Here is a 12,030-nt window from a genome sequence, read left to right as displayed (position 1 = left end):
AAGAAACCTGAGACTTAAGAAAGCGACACTAAATAAAACAAAAATACATCCCAATCTCCAATCTAGTTTCCTCTTTCTTCAGTAAAAAGCTTTGTCATCCACAACGGATGTCCTCTAGCCATGTAGCTTTGAAATCGAAAACCTGTAACAACACTTGTGGCAATTGCAGTCGCTCCTCCATTACAAAGAGAGGGTTCTACTAGTAGGAACCAATTTGGGTTTGCATGACTGAGACTCAAAAGCTCTGTGATATGACCTAATAGAAGAAGCCAATCATTCGATTTGTGTAATGCTTGAATAATCTCATAAGTAGAAAGCAGCAAAAGTCACTCTGTTAAGTTGATGATGAATCATACATTCTTGTGCCCATTCCCAGCTTCGTAATTTAGCATAAAAGAGAGAATTTACCTGAGCAAAAGAACGTCTACTATGAAATAAGACAGTACCTTGTGAATCACGTACCGCCCAAGATGCGCCCAAGAATTGATGTTGTTTAGACCATTCAAACCCAATATTACATTTCAAATCACCAGGCAAAGGTGGACTCCAGTGCATAATCCTCATAATTTTCTCATCTTCATGTCTATAAGGCTGCGCTAAGAACCATTGATTATGATTGTCAAAAGCCTTGTCTGCAATAGTAGTTGTCATAGAGGAAATACCTCCAAACAACAACTTATTCATGTTTTTCCATGACGACCACATAATCCATGGATTAACAAATCTCACATTGTGAAGACCACCATGATGCTGAGTTAAGTCAAACAATTTACTTATATTTGCATACAGAGAGCTGGAAATCCCGGATATGATAAATGAGAAATTGCCCATACTTGTCGAGCTAACGGACATTGGAGTAAAATGTGGTTGATGGTTTCATTTTCTTCATCACACATTAAGCATCCGTCAGCAATAATGATTCCTCTCGTTCTAAGCCTAGCTTCAACTGAGAGAGCCCCATGTAATGCCTTCTAGAGGAAAATTTTGATTTTTGGAGCTGTTTACAAAGTCCATACTTTGTCAAAAAGAGAGTTCAAAGAAGGAGCAATTTCAGCTTCTTGGTACATCAGATGATGGACTTGTTTATTGATCAACTCGTATCCTGATTTAACCGAATATAAACCAGAATTAGAATGTAACCAACAGAAAGAATCTTCTTTAAACACCATCGGCCTTTGCTTGATAATAATCTGAATGTCCTTCCAAGGAAATAAATCTCTATTAAGATTCCAATTCCTAGACACCGGGTCAATAAGTTGACTTTCTTTCAAAGTAATATCAATGAGAGGCTGTCTATTCATTGGTCTCCGATTATGACCATCATGCAACCAGTTATCAATCCAAACAGAAGTATGATTCCCATTCCCAATCACAATTCTCAAACCTTCCTGAAGTAATTATCTACCAAATAAAATACTGTTCCAAGCATATGAAGGTCTAGAGCCTTTGGTAGCATTAATGAAATCAGACTTAGAGAAATATCGGCTCTTAAAAACTCTGCAAAACAGACTTTCTTTCTCATGCAAGAGTCTCCAAGCTTGTTTAGCCAATAAGGCCTTGTTGAAACATTGCCGATCTATGAAACCAAACCCTCTCTGTTCCTTAGGTAATGTTAACCTTTGCCAACTAATACAATGGATTTTCCTTTGAACACTGTTCCACCAAAATTTCATCATCACAGAAGTCAAATTCTTACATAAACTCTTAGGCAATTTGAAACAAGACCTGGAATAGACCGAAGAGCTAAAGCAATAGATTTGAGTAGGACTTCCTTCCCTCCTTGAGATAATGTTTTGGAATACCAACTTGTTAGTCTTGATTGCAGTTTTTCCTTAATAAAACCAAACAATTCCTTTTTTGAGCCACTTAAACACTTAGGTAAGCCAAGATATTTTCCAGTTCCTCCCTCCAAGAGAATACTTGAAGCATTCTTTATCCAGTTTTTGGTTTCAGTATCAACCTGTGCCCCAAACGTAATTGTAGACTTCTCTAAATTGATCAATTGACCGGAAGGCTGACCATATTGAGATAAACAATTCAATAACTCAACACATTCTTGCTTTGTAGCCTTGCACATCAAAAGAGTATCATCAGCAAATAACAAGTGGTTGACTAAAACTTCCTTATCCTGAAACCTAATACCAGTTATTTTTCCTTCTTTTTATGCTTTGTTAAGGATATGAATTAAGCTTCAGTACATAAGACGAACAAAGCTGGTGATAGGGGATCACCTTGGCGAATTCCACATTCTGGAATGATTTGACCATAAGGCTGACCATTAATCAAAACAGAATAAGAGACTGATGTTACACATTGCATTATCCACGATATCCATTTGCTGTTAAAACCCAGAGCATTCATCATAGCTTCCAAAAAAGGCCACTCAACTCTATCATATGCCATTTGACATATCCGTTTTGAAAGCCATATGTTCATAAGCTATGCGATCATTGGTTCTCAGACTGTGAATCATTTCATGAGCAACCAATATATTATCAGAGATCAAACGGTCAGGAACAAAAGCAGATTGAGTTGTGGAAATAATTTTTGGGAGATGTTTTTTCAATATTGCAATCAAAATCTTGTATATAATCTTATATAACACAAAACACAAACTGATAGGTCTAAGATCAGACAATCTCTGTGGTGTAGTTATCTTAGGAATAAGACAAATATGAGTGTGATTCCAATCCTGAGGTAGAACACCAGTCTGAAAAAAACCAAAGACCTCACTTAAGATTTGAGGCTTCACTAAATCCCAGTGTTGTTGAAAAAATAATGCAGTAAAACCATCTGGCCCCAGATCACTTTCTTTATTAATAGAAAACACTGCGTTATACACTTCCAATTCCGTGACATCATGAGTCAGATTCTGATATAATTCTAAAGAGACCTTGGATTGAAATCCTTCCTAATAGATATTCTGATTTGTTTGATACGAAGATGAGAATAAGGTCTCAAAAAAGGATGTCGCAAGTTTCCCTTTATCACTATTTCTAGTGTGTTCTTGTTCATTTTCATCAACAAGAAAAGTCAATGAATTCCCTATTCTAGCAACTTTCACCGCAGCATGAAAGAACCCTGTGTTCTTATCTCCACCTGCCAGCCATTTTGTCTGCTTTTCTGTCTCCAAAACAATTTTTCATTCCCATAAGCCAGTCCCAGCTGATCCTTGATAAACCCAATCCTAGGTCAGTCTGGAAATTGCAGACTCTTCAACTCATCTAAATCTTTCCTCAATCTTTTAATTCTACTATGAGAATTAGTATCAGCCGAGTGTTTCCAAACACTAATGGCCATACGACATTCAGTAAGACTAAAAATAGATGAGTGAGTACCTTGAGACATTGCACAATTGCAAGAACGATAGATAGCATCAATACAAAACGGATCATCAGCAAATCTTTTGTCATATCGAAAATATTCTCGAAAAAGCTCATTATCGTCAGTGAATTTAACCAAAACAGGTCGATGGTCAGATCCAAAATTGTCAAGAAACCATTGATGAGCATTTGGGAATAAAGAAAACCAGGCTGGATTCCCAAAACATCTATCTTATTTACACTTAATCCATTGATCATTTTTGTTACCACCCCAAGTGAACCCATTACTTGTACAAGAAAGAAACCAAACTTTATTTCTTGAAAAAACCGGAAGATCCAAAAGATTTTTATCTGCACTGAGAACCTGAATGTTTAAATGACCTTTCCAAAAGATTGCTAAACCTCCACTTCTCCCTCCAGGTTCTACCAGTATGCATAAAATCGTAACCAAGCCAACAGAAAACTTTAGAAACAAACTCTATTGAATTCTTAGTCTCCATGAGGAATAAAATGTCTGGGAAATGATCCTTTTTCATCTCCTTAAGGTGTCGAATTGTCCAAGGATTCCTCAAGCCTTGACAATTCCATCTTAGGACGCCTTACTGATCCAACGATGGTTACAGAATTCATAACTGCAAGAGTTACAGAACCTGAAACTTTGAACGAACATCTGCTTTTAACATGAGTCAACCTTTGACATTGGAAACACCATTTCCGGATCCTCTTGTAGTCAAAAGAAATGATGACTATTTCACTCGTAGGAAGCTGAACCGCTTTACTATTTCGAAGGAGATTAGACATAGGAAAAAAAACCTTACCCGAACATAATCCTGAACTTGAGATTTGTCAGAGTCCATAACAACTTCCATCACTTCCCCAAGGCAACCGCTATCTCCTTAATTGTTTCTTTAGTATAGTAGTTAACGGGAATATTCCTTACACGAACCAAAATCGGAAGAAACATCAAATAATCAGAAGGTGGTTTCTCATTCCATCGTTGCATCACAACCCCCCAATCATCTTGAGTCCATACACATGTTTTCAAAATTTCCTCTAAATCTTCCTCAAATTTAAAGAAAAACTGAAATCGGTCTTTGGAAAGAGCTACACCACGAACCCGAGAAGCTAGACGTCAAATATGAGGCATATCTAAAATCAAGTTAGACATCCTCTGATTTTCCGGATTCAAAAACCATCCCGGCAAACTGCAGCTGTTTCTTTCAACTGAGCAAAATTAGGGAAGATTAGATAGAATCAACGTCTTGTTATCTTCAATAGACATATCTTGAATAGCTTTATCCAGATCCATACTCTTGATACGTCCAAACTTTTGAGAAAGATATCGAAAACCCAACAAAACAGAACAGAGCAGAAAAAAACAGAACTCATAAACAGAACACGATGTAAAGATTTTCAGAACCGGACCGAGTACGTTGAAATCTCCGGTAGGAGCTCCGAACGGTTGAAACAACCTGAGAGAAAAGTCCTTAAGCCCAAAAGAAACCTGGGACATCGATTTGATTAACGACGACGATGGAATTTGTTGGAGATTATCTTCTGTATGAAGATTAAATTATTAAAAAGATGGCACAAAAGAGAAATATGAACATATACAAATACTAATCCGTTCTGGAGACCAAAAATTAGATCTTTCGCTCTGTTCTCTCTCCTAGCTGGTCAATTTCTACGATTACAATCTTCCTGATTTCAATCACCGCCGTCCCATTTCTTTGGGTTTCAGTACTTCTCTCTTAGGTATCTTCTGTCTGAGCAGAGCTTTGCTTGGAGATATACTTGTTTTCTGTCCAAATTTGGGTTTCAGTTTTTCAGAAGTTTGTGTTTGAAACAAATCCTCTCTGGTTCTGATTTCTGCTAAGAACATCTTGGAAGCGTTTATGATTTCTTGTGGATAATCTTTTATCTGGTTTTTGCTCTGAACATCTTGGAAGCGTTTGTGATTTCTCTTGGATATTCTTTATGCGGAACTGTAATAGATTTTCAATAGATAAGTATTTGAAGGAGATGTCGATTGAAGAGGAGGAAGATAAACCAATTATTCTATTTGATCAACCTCAATTCTCTTCTACTGAAAGAAATTCAAGCAGTCTTCTAAGTCGGTTTTTAAATCCTGAGAATCAACGTATGAGCAAATGGATTTTAGAGATGCATAGGATTTGGAGACTATATGATCGTGTTCGTGGGATTGCTGTATCTAAGGATCGTTTCGAGTTTATCTTCAATCATGAGGATGATCTTCTTGAAGTTTTGAAAACTGGTGTTTGGACACAGGATGATTGGTGTGTGGTCATGGAAAAATGGATTGAAGATCCTCCACCTGATTATTTGAGGTATCTTCCAGTGTGGATTCGTCTGAGGAATATTCTTGTTAATCATTGAAAACTTAGACGACCATAGCGACTATTGCTGCATGAATAGGCAAAATTCTGGAGTTTCCTTTTGAGGAAGCACATGCTCAGAGTAGAGCTTTTGTCAGAGTTAGGGTTCTGTTGGATGTTTCAAAGGTTTTAAAAAAATTCAAAGAAGTTCAGACTCCTAATGGAACTTTGGTTAAGATTGGCATTGATTATGAAAGGATTCGCAAACGATGCTTTCATTGTCAAAGGTTGACTCATGATAAATTAAGATGCCCTTTTATCTCTCCTCTTGATTCAAATGTTTTGTTTGAAGAGATTTCTGCTCCTGCTGATATTCCTTCTAAAGATAAAAAAGAGGAATCTCTCCCTCAACATTGCACTACTTTACCCCCAGGATTACCAAAGTTAATGGCTGATGCTATTAAAGTTTATACTCCTCATCCATCAGTCTCAGCTCTGGTGACTATATCCTCAGATGTTTCATCAGGTTTTTCCCAATGTATTCTTCCCTTTGTTTTCTCTTCTGGATGTTGTACCGCCATTTCTTCAGGATTAAAGATTGGGAATTTGGTTCCGTGTAAAAACCAAGATCGTGATTTGTAAATCCAAAGAGAACAAGGTTTCTGTGAAAGGATTAGCTATAGGATCTTCTGTGGATCCTACTGAAGAGGTTTTAAAATGGAAAATTGCGGAGTAAGGCAAAGGTGTGGTGTAGTACTCCAAGTGAGCTAAAGATACGGTGGTTCCTAGCGGACCACCGAGGGATCAATAGGTATCATGAATTGGAATAGCCAAGGTGTGGGGAATCCTTGGACAATTCGGCATCTTAAGGAAATGAGAAGGATTCATTTTCCAGATATTTTACTCCTCATGGAGATGAAAAATGCAGAAGATTTTCTTGTTAAAGTTTATGGTTGGTTAGGTTATGATAATTTTAAAACAGTGGAGCCTGATGAACTTAGTGGAAGACTTGCAATTTTTTGGAAAAATGTGTTAGATATAGAAATACTTTTTGCTGATAAAAATCTGATAGATTTGAAGATTTTTGATGGTCCAAACACATGGTTTGTATCTTGTGTTTATGGCAATCCAACGTCTCATCTTCGACCACTAGTTTGGGAGAGGATCTCACGGATTGGTGTAGTTGGACAGGAACCATGGTGTATGATAAGGGATTTCAATGAGATCTTATCTAATTCTGAAAAGTTAGGTGGCCTCTTCGTGTGGATAGTTCTTTTCAACCTTTTAGGAACCTTTTGGCGACTTGTGATATGTCTGAAGTTGGCAGTTCTGGCAATGGTTTCACCTGGGGTGGCACAAGAAATAAACAATGGATTGAATGCAAGCTTGACAGGTGTTTTGATAATCGGTTGTGGTTCTCTATGTTTCCAACTGCTCATCAATGGTTCTTGGAGAAACTAGGATCGGATCACAAGCCGGTTCTGGTTGAATTTACTCAAGACAAAGATTTTTTCAGAGGACAATTCAGGTTTGATAAGAGATGGGCTGAGGATCCCTCGTTTTTACAAATGCTTACACATGCTTGGAATACAGAGTCTTCAGGGTCATCTTCTTCTTTTATTCATAAAGCTGAAACTTGTAAGAAAGCAATTCAGGAATGGAAGCAAAAGTATTGGACTAACTCAGAACGATGTATCAGAAGACTCAGAGAGGCATTGAAATTACATGATGAATCTTCTTCTCCCTGTTTTGCTAGAATAAGACAATTGAAGAATGAACTTGTTGTTGCTTTCTGAGAAGAAGAGGTGTTTTGGAGACGAAAAAGCACAGAAAAATGGCTCAATGATGGAACCATACAAATATGTGCCTAATTCCTAAGATTGAAGCGCCTAATCAAATGACTGATCTTCGACCAATTAGTCTTTGCTCTGTGCTTTATAAAATAGTGTCCAAAATCCTTGTTAACAAATTAAAGATCCATTTGCCGTCCATTATATCTCCAACTCAAGCAGCCTTTGTTTCAGAAAGGATGATTTCAGATAATATTTTGATTGCTCATGAGATTGTTCACAGCTTGAATTCTCATCCGGATATTTAAGCATTTTCTATGTTACTCAAGACAGACATGTTAAAGGCCTATGATATGTTGGAATGGACCTTTCTACAAGGAATTTTATAAGCAATGGTTTTTTTCTTCAGTATGGATAATGGGGTGTGTAACTTCAGTAACTTTTTCAGTATTGATTAATGGTCAGCCTTATGGCTTCGTAAAACCTGAAAGAGGTATCCGACAGGGAGATCCTATATCTCCTTTTCTTTTTGTTCTGTCCACTGAAGCTTTGATTCATCTTTTTAATCAAGCTCACGAGAAAGGTACAATTTTTGGTATTCAACATCATCCCTCTGGACCAGCTATCAATCATCTACTCTTTGCTGATGATAGTTTGTTCATCTGTCAAGCGTCAATCACTCAATGTGATGAGGTTCTTCTTTGCCTTGATAAATATGAACAGATGTCTGGCCAACAGATTAATAAGAGAAAATATGCTATTAGTTTTGGTTCTAAAGTAGCAGATGACATCAAGAACTGAATTAAAATTCAGACATGCATTGATTTAGAGGGTGGTAGAGGAAAATATTTAGGGTTACCTGAATGTCTTAGTAGATCAAAACAACAACTTTTAGGGTTTATACAAGAAAGATTATAGTCAAAGTTGTTTGGATGGTATGCTAAGAATGTTTCTCTTAGGAAGTTTTATTGAAGTCGATAGCTACGGCTTTACCAATGTATGCCATGTCATGTTTTAAACTTCCTAAGAGCGCTATTAAAAAGCTGACAAGTGCCATGATGGAATATTGGTGGAGTAATTCTCATGCACCACAGAAGATTCATTGGATAGCCATGATAAGTTGACAATGCTAAAGTGTGCTGGTGGTCTTGGTTTTAGGGATTTGGAATTATTCAATCAAGCTCTGCTAGCAAAACAAGCATGGAGATTATTACATGAACCTAATTGCCTGTTTTCTAGGTTTTTCAAGAGTCGATACTATAAGAAAACATGCTTTTTGCAAGGTAAATTGGGTTCTCGTCCTTCATATGGTTGGCGAAGCATTTTCTTTGGCAGGAATCTACTTCTCAAAGGGCTTAAACGTGTCATTGGTAATGGCAAGGATATGGGTATGGATTGATAAATGGATTTTTGATGATTCTGCTAGAAGACAACAGAGTATTCAATCTCTTATGAACATTCACCTTAGAGTATCTAATCTTATACATCTTCACTCTGGTTTGTGGAATATTTGGCTTCTTGGTGAGTTGTTTCATCCTGATGATGTGAGTCGCATTCTTTCTACAAAACCTTTATTAGCGAGACAGGACTCTTACTGTTGGGCTGGAAATCGGAATGGTGTGTATTCTGTTAAATCCGGTTATGAGCTGATCTATCATTTGGAAAATAAAGAGAAGTTTGTTGCACCATCTCTTTCTCCATCATTGTTTCCGATTTCGGTAGACTGTTGGAAACTCAAAACATCTCCAAAAATTCAGGTTTTTCTGTGGAAAAGCATTAAGGGGGCAATTACAGTTTCAGAAAGATTACAGACACGTGGAATTCATAACTATGATGGATGTCTCTTATGTGGTGCAGTGGAGGAAACAGTTAACCACATTCTGTTTCTTTGTCCTTATGCTCGACAAGTGTGGGCACTCTCTAACATTCTTGTTCCTCCTGAAGGTTTTGGATGCATCGACCTTGAGAATTTCAAATATGTTTTCTCCATGAGGCACAATGAAAATATTAGCAATGAGACCCGTGCAATTTTCCCTTGGATTGTATGGTTTCTTTGGAAAAATAGGAACAAGCTACTTTTTAATGGGTCTCTGTATCCTCCAGATTGTTTTGTTTGTATAGCTTATGAGGATTCAATAGCTTGGCTGTCTGCTCAGGTTCCAAATCACAATGTCTCGCTTTCAACTTCATATCACACATTTCATTGGTCTCCTCCATTGTGGGCTGAAGTTAAATGCAACATTGGTTTCTCTTGGTCAAAAAACTTGGCTTTATCTAGTGCTTCTTGGGTTGTTCGAGATCCTATGGAAAATGTTCTACTTCACAGTCGTAGATCATATTCTCAGGTGGCCTCTGTTTTTAAAGCAAAGATTAAAAGCAGGGAATGGGCACTTGAAAGCATGTAGAGTTTGAAATTTCAGAATGTCTTATTTGCTGCTTCAACATATGAAATTATTCAGGCATTGAATAAACCTGCTGCTTGGCCATCTCTTGTAAGTCATATTTTCCCTTTGCTACAATTAAGTCTGGATAAGTAGGGATGGATGATGGTTTTTGAGCCCTTACATTTCAATGTGGGAGCTTCTCGTATTGCTTATAGTGTAACATCTGACTATCGTCTATCATCATATGTTGCACAAGGACCTCTTGGTTGGTTAAAGAATTTCTTTGCTGAGAAAATATTTATGGCTACTTCTTTTTCTCATATGACATTGGTTTCTCAATGTTTACCGCCATCATAAGTTTGACTTTTTGAGGTTACTGTTACGATAAGTTATCAGTTCAAAGTACAATATATTTACTATATTTAAGAAAGTACAAAAATATTTATTTTATAATTTTGTTTTCCCGTATCTAATCTTATTGCCTTGGTTTTTACCTCCCTATATATAACTTGGTCTTTTACACCTTTGTTCTATTTCTTTTCTTTTGAGCTTCTTTTACTTCAACTTTTCCTTCCGTCGTTCTCTTTCAATGGCTGATGAGATTTTGCATGATTTACAATACATGGTCTTAGGGCGTGATGATCCTGAATTGTTTGTTCCTCAAACTCCTTATGCTAGTGTTGTTGCTAGTAATAGACCCAGTCTAATTGGGCGACCTCTTAACACTCATGCTCAGCATCTTCGAAGAGTTCTCAGAGATGTACCTCGCAGTTGGGGTCTAGCAACTAGGGTCCATGGCCGCATATTTGATGAGATGTGTATTCAGTTTCGCTTTCGCTCTGCACTTGAAATGGCTTCTATGATGCTGAGAGGTCCCTGGTTGTTTAATTAATGGTTTGTGGCCTTACAAAGATGGGAAGACTTTCCCCGTGGAGACTTTCTTACTTATATTGACCTTTGGGTTCAAGTAAGGGGAATTCCCGTCCTTTATGTGTCTACCATGACTGTTCGCTTTGTCGCTAGTACCTTGGGACAAGTTATGGGGCTTGATTTTGATGAAGAAACCTCCACTCAAATAGCTTTTATCCGTATTAAGGTGAGGATTAGTATTACAGATCGTTTGAGGTTCTTTCGTCGCGTACGTTTTGAGTCACGAGAAGGAGCAATGATTGGTTTTGAATATGAAAGCCTTCGGAGGATTTGCTCAAACTGTTGTCGTATCACCCATGATGTTGATCATTGTCCTTATCTAGCCCAGCCGATGATCCCTCATAATGATGTTGATGATGAAGCAGATGTTTTAGTGGTTCCTGTTTGGGAAGAAGGAGCAGGCTCCAACCACCGCCTGAACACAAGTCCTCCACCTCAGATATTTCTTCTCATAGACCTAATTCTCAACCGCCGAGCCCTGCTTCAATAGGTATGGATTTGAATGAACCTGATGTGGACCAACAGAGGAGTCACTTATCACTTTCTCATGCCAAGGTTTCCTCTGATGACTCTTCCACTCCAAGTGTTCTTAATAACACGGTGCGACAAGAAGCTGGTGAGATTTCTAAACGAAAAAAGGAAAAGAAATTGATCCCACCCCGGACAGAAGCATGAGACAGTGTAGAAAAGATCATGGAGTCAGATTTTCTCCGGTACCTTCTCACCCTCCATAGACCTTTTCAGTTATGGGACACTCAGAGTATAACATACCCTTATACTCTGTGCTTAACACTTTTTGGGGTACAATTTGTTTAGCTTATTTTGCATCTACAGTTCTTTTAGTTTAGTTTGGAGTGTGTTGTGAGATACTCTTTTTGATGCTGCTATGTTTATCACCTTTTAGTCTTAAGTATTGCAGCTTTATGGGTCTACGTTTGAAGATTTCTCAAAGGTTTTCAATCAGACTCCTAAGAATGCTTGTTGTACTGATACAATGGTGAGTAAGAAGCTGTCATGACACATACATAAGATGGAAGCTTTAAGATCAGATTCGAAAAATGTTTTTCGTGGTCTGGTTTTATTGAGGAGTCATGATGTTCTGCTTATCACAAACTACTCACTTTGCAGGCCTTCCACAATTGGCAGACAAATATAATGTACCCCTATCTGTATTTCTTTACTCTGTAATTTGTAGTTCTTTATCAGTACTCTTTTATTTTGTTTCTTTGGTCCGTAAAAAGTTTCTCTCCTTGTAACAAGCCTCTCC

The 12,030-nt window shown here is 37.6% G+C and overlaps 4 pseudogenes across 4 annotated transcripts; 3 read left to right on the top strand and 1 right to left on the bottom strand.

Moving 5' to 3' along the window:
- Positions 1-56: 56 nt before the first annotated feature.
- On the bottom strand, positions 57-3,925 carry AT2G13490 (annotated as a pseudogene; the record flags this gene model as incomplete). The annotated part of the gene is made up of 1 exon: positions 57-3,925.
- Positions 3,926-5,312: 1,387 nt separating this feature from the next.
- On the top strand, positions 5,313-6,042 carry AT2G13480 (annotated as a pseudogene; the record flags this gene model as incomplete). Its single annotated transcript has 1 exon — positions 5,313-6,042.
- Positions 6,043-6,469: 427 nt separating this feature from the next.
- Positions 6,470-10,142, top strand: AT2G13470 (annotated as a pseudogene; the record flags this gene model as incomplete). The annotated part of the gene is made up of 1 exon: positions 6,470-10,142.
- A 280-nt stretch (positions 10,143-10,422) lies between these two features.
- Positions 10,423-11,253, top strand: AT2G13469 (annotated as a pseudogene). The gene has a single exon.
- The last annotated feature ends 777 nt before the right edge of the window (positions 11,254-12,030 follow it).

The sequence above is a fragment of the Arabidopsis thaliana genome, chromosome 2 (assembly GCF_000001735.4).
Source record: "Arabidopsis thaliana chromosome 2, partial sequence".
Lineage (NCBI taxonomy): Eukaryota > Viridiplantae > Streptophyta > Magnoliopsida > Brassicales > Brassicaceae > Arabidopsis > Arabidopsis thaliana.
This window is presented reverse-complemented; position numbering and strand designations above follow the sequence as displayed.